Source organism: Coenobita brevimanus, chromosome 54 (assembly GCF_032717465.1).
Source record: "Coenobita brevimanus isolate Jiangsu-jjx chromosome 54, ASM3271746v2, whole genome shotgun sequence".
Classification (NCBI taxonomy): Eukaryota; Metazoa; Arthropoda; class Malacostraca; order Decapoda; family Coenobitidae; genus Coenobita; species Coenobita brevimanus.
In genome coordinates this window covers 22,459,697-22,472,701 of record NC_137007.1, presented here as the reverse complement: position 1 = coordinate 22,472,701, position 13,005 = coordinate 22,459,697, and the positions used below count along the sequence as shown (strand labels likewise).

The 13,005-nt window shown below is 40.4% G+C and overlaps 1 protein-coding gene and 1 pseudogene across 1 annotated transcript in view; both read left to right on the top strand.

Annotated features, from left to right (window-relative positions):
* Positions 1-13,005, top strand: part of LOC145401055 (guanine nucleotide exchange factor DBS-like) — a 1,269,176-nt gene that overhangs the window by 854,118 nt on the left and 402,053 nt on the right. The gene's annotated exons all lie outside the window — the stretch shown is intronic.
* Positions 9,054-9,173, top strand: LOC145401176 (5S ribosomal RNA; annotated as a pseudogene).

The following is a 13,005-nucleotide window of genomic DNA, read 5'->3' as shown; positions in this document are numbered from 1 at the left end:
GTTTGGGTTCATCCTTACATTTGTCTGTTATACCTTTTTCAAAGTTCCTTTCTTCCCTTCTATGTATTGTTGTACTGTATATTCATTTCTAGTTTTTTTTATATTCTTCCTTTGTTCTCTTGTTACCTCTCTTTCTCGAATTGTTCCACACCATGTCTCTTTCTCTTTTTGCTATCATACACCTTCTATTAAACCACTCTTTTTTTCCTGTTTTCTTTCCCCCCTTACTCTTGGTACAAATTTTTCCACTCCCGAAATTATAGAGGTCAAGAAAGATATCCCACTTCCTGTGTATCTCTCTTGTTTCTCTGAATTTTCTCCAATCCTCATTTTCAAAAAATTTTCTCAATCCTGTAAAGTTTGCTTTCCCAAAGTTGTATCATCCCTGCCTGTAAAGCTCGGCTCTTGGCACCATGTTCCCTGTTGTCATCTGGAATTCAATGACCACATTTTCACTCTTTCCTAGAGGGCACAGATATTTCAAAGATTCTATTGCATTGAGTTCTTTGGTAAACAGTAAATCTAATCCTTCTCGTTTGTCCTCACCTCAGAATTGTGTCATTTCTCTGACCCACTGCGGCATCACATTATTCGTTGTTGCATTTAATAATATAGTGCCCCACAAATCTTCGCTGCCTCCTGAGTCCCATTCCTCATAGGTCACCTCATTACAATTAAAGTTGCCCATTAAAATTATATTGTTGCTCTTCTTAATAATTTTCTGTAGATAACTGGCCATGTCTGATAACATTTCCTGGTATTCATCATCATTCCATACTCTAGTCCTGGGGGGAACATACAGTACTGCCATATCTCTCTTGCCATTCTCTCCAGTTGCTAATTTCATATTTATCTCTTCAGCCCTGCCCTCTCCCATTTCCACAGTATCTACATTTATGTTGTTCTTCACTGCTATCATCACTCCTCCCATTTATTCTTTTCTGTCTCTTCTCCACAGTTTGTATTTACCATCTCCCATATAGACATCAGTACCTTCTCCAAACTTGATCTCTACAAAGCACATAACATCAGGTTCATGTACTCTCAAGAAATCGTTGATTTCTAACCCTGCCGATATTATACCATCAACTCTTATGTCTTTTATCACTACATTTCTAGTCACTCCCTCCCCTTCCACAAACTCCTTTTCACTAGTGAAAACTGATTGGAAACATTTGTTCATTATTTCTGCTTGCATTGCCGCATCTTTATAGATCTCTCCTTCTACCTTCAGTTTGGTAGTTCCTTCCTTTTGTTTCAGTTTGCCGTTGACAAATCTATAAAACAGTTTGGGTTCATCCTTACATTTGTCTATTATACCTTTTTGAAAATTCCTTTTTTCCTCACTATGTATTCTTGTGTAATCATTTCTAGCTCTTTTATAGTCGTCCTTTGTTCTGTTGTTACCTATCTTTCTCCAATTGTTCCATGCCGCGTCTCTCTCTTTTTTTTTGCTATCATACACCTTCAATTAAACCACTCCTTTTTCCTGTTTTCTTTTCCCCTTACTCTTGGCACAAATTTTTCCACTCCCAAATTACAGAGGCCTAGAAAGATATCCCACTTCCTTTGTATCTCTCTTGTTTCTCTGAATTTTCTCCAATCTGCATTTTCAAAAAATTTTCTCAATCCTGTAAAGTTTGCTCTCCCAAAGTTGTTTCTTCCTTGCCTATAAAGCTCGTCTCTTGGCTCCATGTGCCTTGTTATCATCTGGAACTCAGTGACCACATGATCACTTTTTCCAATGTTGGGTCTGGTTAGTACTTGGATGGGTGACTGCCTGGGAGCACCAGATGCTGTTGGCATAACGTTCTCCCTACGTGTCAAGTGGGGTTGGTGGAGGATTAGTGCCCCTCCCTGTAAAACAATTACAGTAACTCTAAGCCCTTGGCCACCCCGTTTGGGATACATGGCGTCTGGCAATGAATGAATGAATGAAACATTAGTCTTTGCCACCTTCAAGTTATTTTTGATGTTTTTTATACTCTCTTCTCTCCTTTTGTTCGTCTGTACCACTTCCTGAATTTCTGATCCATAACTCTCCCATAAAACATTGTTTTCTCATCCTCTGTTCAATGTTCGTTTTTTGCCTTTGCATCCTTTACTTAAGTCCTCTATTTTATCTCTTTCTTCCTCATTTGCATCTCTCCTTTTCCAAACATTTTTAAACCCTTCTTTTTCTGAAAATCTCCATGTTCTATTGATAATTTCATTTACCATTGCCTGGGACTTAAACTTTACCTTCAATGGCCTTCCCCCCTCCTTCCTTGTACTTTCCTAAACTAAACACTTCATCAATCTCTTCTTGAGCTTCGTTGTTGCCCTCCATAACTACTGATATTATTTCTTTAATGTTACTCAGTTCTTCTCTTTCTCCTTCTGATGTTACTGTCATATGTTTTTATTTTACTCCTGAAATTATTACATGTTTTTTCTTATCTGCTACATCCCTGACTAAAGATTCTCTACTTCTCAGTACCCTAACCACTTCCTTCTCCACCTTTTTTTTTGCTTTTTTGTTCTATAATATCTTTCAGATTTACATTTCCTTCCTTCTGAATTTTTTTCCATCCCTTATGTTGCTCCTTGATTTATTTAGTGTGCTCATCTTGTATCCTTCATTTTGAGGGTGGTGGGTTAGTGCCCCACCCCGTAAAAAGAACTAACTAAAAAAGCGAATAAAGCACCTCGGACCCGGACGGACCATACGTTGACGACTAAGGAACGGACAAAGGACATTCTTAGGGTGGGAACATGGAATGTGAGAGGAGTGAATGATGAAGTGAAAGAGAGAGAGATTGTTCAGGTGCTTGAGGATGCAAAAGTGGATATATGTGGATTGACTGAAACTAAATGGTAATGTGAAAGGGTGAGAGAATGGGAATATGGTGTAGGTATATGTGCGGGAGTCAGTGAGAATGAGAGGGCAAGAGAGGGAGTATGTCTGATGATAAGCAAGAAGTGGAAGGAGAATATAAGAGAGTATGGAACAGTGGGTGCAAGGATTGTATGGGTAAGGATGAAACTAGGTATACAAGCATGGGCGATTGTATGTGTGTATGCTCCAACAGAGGATCGAGTGGCATGAGTGAAAGATGAGTTTTGGGCGAGAGTAGAAGCATGTATGGACAAGTTTGAGAGGAGTGAGAGAGTGCTGCTGATTGGAGACATGAATAGCAAAGTTGGGAATGTACGAGTGGATGGAGTGGTTGGTCAGTAGGGTGTGCCAGCTGAAGTAGATGGGAATGGTAGTGCTTTGGTGGACATCTGTGCTTGTAAGGGGTTGGCAATAGCCAACACCTACTTTCGTCATAAGATGATCCACCGGTATACATGGAGAGTAATGAGGTGGATGGATGGTGAACTTGTTGAACGAAAGGCAATGATAGACTACCTGTGTGTGGATGAACGAATGAAAAGACAAGTGTTGGATGCAAGAGTGTGGAGAGGGTGGGGGAATGGAGTCTCGGACCATCACTTAGTGATGGCCAAGGTAAAGATGCAAAGAAAGTGGTTGAGGAGGCGAAGGGGAAGACAGGAGGAAGCAGCTCCTGTGAGAAGAGTGGAGAAATTGATAGTGAGAAAATGACAGAGTATAAGAGCATAGTGGAAGAAAGATTGGGAAGGTATGAGCTAGAGCAGATGGAAGGGGTGGAAGACGTATGTAAGATATTTACGGAAGAGATAGGCGCAGCGTGTGAGGCGGTTTGTGGAGTGAGAAGGAGATGCAAGGGTGTGCAAGGGACAGCATGGTGGAATGATAAGGTGAAACGAGCTGTGGAACAAAAGAAGAAGGCATATGGTGAATGGTTGGCGAGTAGAGGTAGGGGAGAAGATGAGAGAGAGAAGAGAGAGGTATATGTGAGCAGGAGAAGGGAGGTTAAGAGACTGGTGAAGGAGAGTAAGAAGAAAGTGGATGAAGAGTTTGGGAGGAATCTGAGTGTGAAATGGAGGGAGAGTAAGAAATTGTTTTGGAAGGAGGTAAAGAAAGTAAGGCAGTGTGAAAGGGGAAATAATAGGGGGGTGAAAGATGGGAATAATAGATTGTTGGTGGAGAAGAGAGAGAAATTGAGGAGATGGAAGGAGCACTTTGAGGATTTGTTGAATGTAGAGAGTGAGAGCAGTGTGAGTATAAGTGGTTGGGGAATGGCTGGGAGAAGAAGAGATGAGAGGAGGGAGGAAGAGATCAGTAGGGCGGAAGTAGTGGAAGCGATGAAGAAGATTAAGCTGGGAAAGGCCCCAGGAATTGATGGAGTGTGTGGTGAAATGCTTAGGTATGGGGGTGAGATTGTTGTGGAGTGGATATGGAAGTTGTGTAGATTGGCTTGGGAAGAGGGAAGGGTTCCAGAGGACTGGAAATCAGGTATAATTGTTCCTCTGTACAAAGGAAAAGGGGAGAGAGAAGTATGTGGTAACCATAGGGGTATTTGCCTTCTTAGTGTGACTGGTAAAATATATGGTAGAATACTCATTGATAGGGTTAGGCATATGACAGAGGAGCTAGTTGGAGAAGAACAAGGGGGATTTAGGAAGGGAAAAGGGTGTGTAGATCAGATATTTGTTCTAAGATGTTTAGTGGAGAAGTATCTAGAGAAGGGAAGGAAAGTGTATGCTGCCTTCATGGACTTGGAGAAAGCTTATGACAGAATAGATAGGCAAGGTATGCGGAAGGTATTAAGAATATATGGAGTGGAGGGGAAATTGTTGAGTGCTGTGAAGAGTATGTATGAGGGAGCTAGGGCTACGGTGCGAGTGGATGGTGAGCTGAGTGAGTTCTTTGATCTCAATGTGGGACTGAAACAGGGATGTGTGATGTCTCCATGGCTGTTTAATATATATATGGATGGGGTTGTAAAGGAGGTGCAAGGTAGGGCAGTGGATGTGGGGCTGGCCCTAATGAATGAGGGTGAGATTTGTAAGCTTCCGGTGTTGCTGTTTGCTGATGATACAGTATTGTTGAGTGAAGATGAATGGGAGTTGCAAGGTTTGGTGAATGAATTTGGGACAGTGTGTAGGAGGAGGAAGCTGAAAGTTAATGTAAACAAAAGTAAAGTTATGGTGTTTGAGAGGAATGAAGTCACAGAGTGTGCAGTGAGGTTGGATGGCGAGGATATGGAGAATGTGAGTGTATTCAAGTACTTGGGTAGTGTGATGAGTAAGGATGGAACTTTGGGGGATGAAGTACGTGAAAGGGTACAGCAGGGAAGGAAGGTTGTTGGTACACTGAAAGCAGTGATGAGAAATAGGAAGGTGAGTATGGAAGTTAAGAAGTCACTGCATGATTGTATTGTGATCCCTACCCTGACGTATGGAAGCGAGGCGTGGACCTTGCAAGAGGGGAACAAGTCAAGAGTGAGAGCAGTGGAAATGAGTTACTTGAGAGGAGCATGTGGAGTGACGTGGAGGGACAGGTTGACGAATGAAGAAGTGAAGGAACGTTGTGGGGTAGATGTGGATGTGGTTGAGAAGATTAGGAGAAATACACTGAGGTGGTTTGGACATGTGGAGAGAATGGAGAATGAAAGACTGACTAAGAGGGGGTATGTAGGTGAGGTGGAGGGAGGGACAGGGAGGAGTAGGCCGAGGATGAGGTGAAGGGATGGAGTTGAGAGGTATATGAGGGAGGGGGGTGTGAGCTGGGGGGAGGGTAGTCATTTGGTGGGTGACAGAGTGACTTGGAGGTGTTTTGTCTGCGGCCACCCTTTGCGGGATTAGGGCATCGGGCTATAGATAGATAGATAGATAGATCATCTAGTTTACTTCTCATACTGTCCCTTTCTGCTTCCAACCTCTTATTCTCTCACTTGAGCTGATTTATTACATTTGTGGCAGATTTATTACACACTTTTCATTTTGTGACTTCTCTTTCTTGTTCATCACTGCATGTGCAAACTTTTTCCAGCTTATTCTGTAGAATTTTAATATTTTCCTGCCCTGTTGTCCAGTCCTGCAACTCTTTAATTACTGCCCATACCTTTTTTAACTCCTGGACATTGTTTTCTGCTGGTTTCTCTACTCCTGCCACCCTTGTTTGGGTCCTTTATCATCTTTGGAGATGCCTGCAAAATCCCCCTCACCGTTTGTAAACAAAGCACTGCCCCTTTCTGCCATAATGCAACCATATGGAAACTTTCTATTTCCATTTTATCTTGTACTCTTTATGACCGAAACAGCATATTTTTTTTAACTACTATCCAATGGGACCACCACACATGCACTCAATCACATAATCACAATAGGCTGGTCTCCTTTTCGCCGCTGATTCAGTGATTATTTCCCTATTATCCTGGAAGAGCTCCGTCTCTGTTGGCGACCTGTGTGTATTTACCTACTTCTATATACCTACTTGTAGTATACAGGAATTGAGCAATGCTCGTGTTGTCCTGTCCCCATATCCACATTTATCTAGTCTACTTTTACACACATGAATGTTTTTCACCTGTACCACCTCTTTGTCTAAGTCATTCCAAGTATTTATGTTTTTACCTAATATACCTAATTGTGATATTGACGAAATGTGCTGTGCTCGTGGGTTCCCGTTGCTGTTTCTCAGGAAGTCAAATTTAGCTTTATACTCATTTGTGTTTTTAGTCTGGACGATCTCTTTTTCCAGGCTATTCCACAGGTCTATACTTCTATAAGGAAAGCTATATTTCTTGAAATCCTTCAAGCAGCTTGACTTCCTCAATTTCATTCTGTGTCCTCTTGTTGCTCTCTTATCCCATACAAACAGATCGTCTCAGTCAATTTTATCTACTCCTATCATGGTCCTGAACACTGCAATCATGTCTCCCCTCTCTCTTCCTTCCTCAAAGGAAGGCAAATCCAGCTTTTCCAGCCTCGCTGTGAATGACAGATCTGCCAGACTGAGGACCATCTTGGTTGCTGTTCTTCATATTCTTTCAATCTTGTTTATATCTTTCTTTTTGTGTGGGGACCACACTACCGCTGCATATTCTAACCTGGGGCAGATCATGGCCATTATCAGTTTTTTCATCATTTCCTCATCCATATAATGAAATGCTACTCCTATGTTAGTCAAAAGTTTATATGTCTCTCTGACTATCTTGTTAATATGTTTATCAGGTTACAAACTATCCTGGACCAGCACTCCCAAATCTTTCTCTTCTCTCGTTTTTGTGATTATTTCATTACCCAACAAATAATTCAGTTTTGGCCTCCTGGTACTTTTACCCATTTCCAATACTGTATTTTACATTTCTTTACGTTAAATTTCATTTCCCATGTGTGTGTGTATTAACCTATTTGTATTTACCTAATTGTGATACTGTATACAGGAAATGAACTATGCTCGTGGAGTCCCGTCTCTGTTTCTCAATAAGTCAAATTTAGCTTTAAACTCGTTTAAGTTTTTAGGCTGGACGATCTCATTGTCCAGGCTATTCCACAGGTTTATACATCTATAAGGAAAACTATATTTCTTGATATCCTTCAAGGAGCTTGGTTTCTTCAGTTTCTTTCTGTGTCCTCTTGTTACTCTCTTATCCCATAAAAATAGATCTTCTTTGTCAGTTTTATCTACTCCCACCATGGTCCAGAACACTGCAATCATGTCGCCTCTCATTCTCCTTTCTTCTAAGGAAGGCAAATCCAGCTTTTCCAGCCTCTCTATGTACGACATCTGCCAGACTGGGGACCATTTTGGTTGTTGTTCTTTGTATTCTCACAATCTTGTTTATATCTTTCTTTTTGTGTGGGGACCACACTACTGCTGCATATTCTAACCGGGGCGGATCATGGCCACTATCAATTTTTTCATCATCTCCTCATCCATATAATGAAAAGCTTCTCTTATATTAGTCAGTAGTTTATACATCTCTCTAATTGCCTTGTTAATGTGTTTCTCAAGTGACAAACACACCTGGACCACCACTCCCAAATCTTTCTCTTCTCTCGCTTTTGTGATTGGTTCGTTACCCATTAAATAATTCAGTGATGGCCTCTGGGTACTTTTACCCATTTGCAATATATTATATTTCATTACATTAAATTTCATTTTCCACATCCGGCTCCAACCGTGTATCTTATCCAGATCTTTCTGCAGCATTATACAATCCTCATCAACCTCTACCTTCCTCAAGATCTTTGTATCATCAGCAAACAGACTTGCATAACTATTCACTCCATCTACCATATCATTTACATAAATCAGGAACATTATTGGTGCCAACACCAAGCCCTGTGGGACTCCACTTGTTATTTCCCTCCATCCAGACATCCTATCCTTTATTACTGTCCTCATCTGTCTGTCTCTCAAAAAGCCTCTCATCTATTCCAGGAAGTTCCCCTTCAGTCCTCCTATATGTTCTAGTTTCCACATTACTGTAGTCTCGTATGGGGAACCTTGTCGAAGGCCTTCCCCAAATCTAAATACACACAATCCACCCAACCATCTCTCTCCTGTAGCACGTCAATCGCTCTTGAGTAAAAACTCAACAAGTTGGAAACACATGACTTTCCACTTCTAAATCCAAACTGGTTACCAGCCAAAATCTTCAACTTTTCCAGATATTTTATCCATCTATCTTTCAGAATTCTTTCACACAATTTTGTGACCATGTTGGTTTAGGGACACTGGTCTGTCATTCAGGTGTTCTTCCCTGTTTCCTCCCTTATAAATTGGTACCACATTTGCCCTCTTCCATTCTTGTGGCACTTTCCCCTCTTCCAGGGAACATACAATTAAACTGAATCTTATCCGAAAGTTGTTTTCTGCATTCCTTCAGTACCCAATTAGAGATTCCATCTGGTCCTGGGGATTTCCTTACATCTTGAGTTTCCAGTAATTTATACACTTCTTGTACTTCCATTTTTATATCTTTTATCACTACATTTCTAGTCACTGCCTCCCCTTCCAGAAACTCCTTTTCATTAGTGAAAACTGATTGGAAACATTTGTTCATTATTTCTGCTTGCATTGCTGCATCTTTATAGACCTCTCCTTCTACTTTCAGCTTGGTGATTCCTTCCTTTTCTTCCAGTTTGCCATTGACAAATCTATAAAACAGTTTGGGTTCATCCTTACATTTATCTATTATACCTTATACCACGTTGAGTACACCGCTTCCCGTCCGATCAGCGAAGTTAAGCAACGTTGGGTCTGGTTAGTACTTGGATGGGTGACCGCCTGGGAACACCAGATGCTGTTGGCATCCCTACGTGTCAAGTGGGGTTGGTGGAGGATTAGTGCCCCTCCCTGTAAAACAATTAACTCTAAGCCCTTGGCCACCCCGTGTGGGATACATGGCGTCTGGCAATGAATGAATGAATGAAACCTTTTTGAAATTTCTTTTCTTCCTCTCTACGTATTCTTGTGTATTCATTTCTAGTTCTTTTATATTCTTCCTTTGTTCTGTCCTTACCTCTCTTTCTCCAGTTGTTCCACACGGTGTCTCTCTCTTTTTTTTGCTATCTTTCAGCTTCTATTAAACCACTCCTTTTTCCTATTTTCTTTCCCCCTTACTCTTGGTACAAATTTTTCCACTCCCGAATTATAGAGGTCTAGAAAGATATCCCACTTCCTCTGTGTGTGTCTTGTTTCTCTGAATTTTCTCCAATCTACATTTTCAAAAACTTTTCTCAGTCCTGTAATGTGTGCTTTCCCAATGTTGTATCTTCCCTGCCTGTAAAGCTCGTCCCTTGGCACCACGTTCCCTATTATCATGTGGAACTCAGTGACCACATGATCACATTTTCCTAGAGGACACGGATATTTCAAAGATTCTGTTACGTTGGGTTCTTTGGTAAACAATAAGTCTAATCTTGCTGTGTGTCTTCACCTCAGAATCATGTCTCTTCTTTGACCCATTGTGTCATCACATTTTTCATTGTTATATTTAATCATATAGTGCCTCATAAATCTTCGCTGCCTCCTGGTTCCCATTGCACCCAGTTCACCTCTGTACAGTTAAAGTCACCCATTAAAATTATATTGTTGCTTTTCTCAGTCATTATCTGTAAATAACTAGCCATGTCTGACAACATCTCATGGTATTCATCATCATTCCATGCTCTTGTCATAGGGGGAACATAGACTACCGCCATATCTCCCTTGCTATTCTCTCCAGTTTCTAATTTCATATTTATCACTTCAACCCTGCCTTCTCCCATTTCCATGGTATCTATATTTATGTTGTTCTTCACTGCTATTATCACTCTTCCTCCCATTTTTTTTTTTTTCTTTTCTCCACAGTTTGTATTTACCATCTCCTATATGGACATCAATATCTTAACTTGGTCTCTACATAGTACATAAAATCAGGTTCATGTACCTTCATCATCGTTGGTTTCTAACCTTGTCGATATTAAACCATGAACATTAGTATATGCCACCGTCAAATTGTTTTTGATGTTTTTTATATCCTCTTCTCTCCTTGTCTCCGTCTGTACCACTTCCAGAATTTCTGATCCATAACTCTCCAATAAAACACTGTCTTCTCTTCCTCCGTTCTTTGTTCATTTTTTTTGCCTTTGCTTCCTTTACATAACTTTTTTATATTATCTCTTTCTTCCTCATTTGCATCTCTCCTTATCCAAACATTTTTTAACCCTTCCTTGTCTGATAATTTCCATGTGTGTGTGTGTGTGTGTGTGTGTGTGTGTGTGTATTTACCTATTTGTATTTACCTATTTGTAGTATACATGAATTTAGCAATGCTCGTGTTGTCCTGTCTCCATATCCACATTTATCAAGTCTACCTTTACACACATGAATGTTTTTCTCATGCACCACCTCTTTGTCTAAGTCGTTCCAAATATTTAAGTATTTACCTAATATAAACAATTGTGATATACACGGAATGTACTATGCTCGTGGGTTTCCGTCGCTGTTTCTCAATAAGTCGAATTTAACTTTAAACTCGTTTAAGTTTTTAGACCGGACGATCTCTTTGTCCAGGCTATTCCATAAGTCTATACTTCTGTAAGGAAAGCTATATTTCTTGATATCCTTCAAGCAGCTTGACTTTCTCAATTTCATTCCATGTCCTCTTGTTGCTCTCTTATCCCATACAAACAGATCCTCTTTGTCAATTTTATCTACTCCCACCATGGTCCTGAACACTGCAATCATGTCTCCCCGCTTTCTCCTTTCCTCTAACGAAGGCAAATCCAGTTTTTCCAGCCTCTCTCTGTATGACAGGTCTGTCAGACTGGGGACCATCTTGGTTGCTGTTCTTTGTAGTCTCTCAATCTTGTTTATATCTTTCTTTTTGTGTGGGGACCACACTACCGCTGCATATTCTAACCTGGGGCGGATCATGGCCACTATCAATTTTTTCATCATTTCCTCATCCATATAATGAAATGCTACTCTTATGTTAGTCAAGAGCTTATAAGTCTCTCCAACTATCTTGTTAATGTGCTTTTCTGGTGACAAACTATCTTGGACCAGCACTCCCAAATCTTTCTCTTCTCTCCTTTTTGTGATTAATTCATTACCCAAAAAATAATTCAGTGATGGTCTCCTGGTACTTTTACCCATTTCCAATATTTTACATTTCTTTACATTAAATTTCATTTCCCATGTCCGGCTCCAATTGTGTATCCTATCCAAATCCTCCTGCAGTATTTTACAATCCTCCTCAGCCTTTATCTTCCTCAAGATCTTTACATCATCAGCAAACAGACTTGCATAACTGTTCACTCCATCTACCATATCATTTACGTAAATCAGGAACATTACTGGCGCCAACACTGAGCCTTGAGGGACTCCACTTGTTACTTCCCTCCATCCAGACATCTTTTCCTTTATTACTGTCCTCATTTGTCTGTCTCTCAAAAAGTCTCATCCATTCCAGAAGTTTCCCCTTTAGTCCTCCTATATATTCTAATTTCCACATTAGTCTCTTATGAGGTACCTTGTCAAAGGCCTTCTCTAAGTCTAAGTACACACAATCCACCCAACCATCTCTCTCCTGTACCACGTCAATCGCTCTTGAGTAAAAGCTCAACAAGTTTGAAACACATGACCTTCCACTTCTGAATCCAAACTGACATTCAGCCAAAATATTCATCTCTTCCAGATATTTTATCCATCTGTCTTTCAGGATTCTCTCACACAATTTTGCGACCATGCTGGTTAGAGACACTGGTCTATAATTCAGGGGTTCTTCCCTGTTTCCTCCCTTGTAAATTGGTACCACATTTGCCCTCTTCCATTCTTTTGGCACTTTCCCTTCTTCCAGTGAGCATACAATTAAGCTGTGAATTTTATCCGTCAGTTGTTCTCTGCATTCCTTCAGTACCCAATTAGAAATTCCATCAGGTCCTGGGGCTTTCCTTACATCTTGAGTTTCCAGTAATTTATACACTTCCTGTACCTCCACTTTTATATCTTTCATCACCGGAACGTTTCTAATCACTCCCTCCCCTTCCACAATCTCCTTTTCTTTAGTGAAAACTGACTGGAAACGTTTGTTCATTATTTCTGCTTGCATTGCCGCATCCTTAAAGACCTCTCCTTCTACTTTCAGCTTGGTGATTCCTTCCTTTTGTTTCAGTTTGCCATTAACAAATCTATAAAACAGTTTGTGTTCATCCTTGCATTTGTCAATTATACCTTTTTCAAAATTCCTTTCTTCTTCTCTACGTATTCTTGTGTATTCATTTCTTGTTCTTTTATATTCTTCCTTTGTTCTGTCGTTACCTCTCTTTCTCCAGTTGTTCCACGCCTTATCTCTCTCTTTTTTTGCTATCATACACCTTCTGTTAAACCACTCCTTTTTCCTGTTTTCTTTCCCTCATACTCTTTGTACAAATTTTTCCACTCCCAAATTATAGAGGTCTAGAAAGATATCCCACTTCCTCTGTATCTCTCTTGTTTCTCTGATTTTTCTCCAATCCGCATTTTCAAAAAAGTTTCTCAATCCTGTAAAATTTGCTTTGCCAAAGTTGTATCTTCCCTGTCTATGAAGCTCGTCTCTTGGCTCGACGTTTCCTGTTAACATCTGGAACTCAATGACCACGTGATCACTTTTTCCCAAA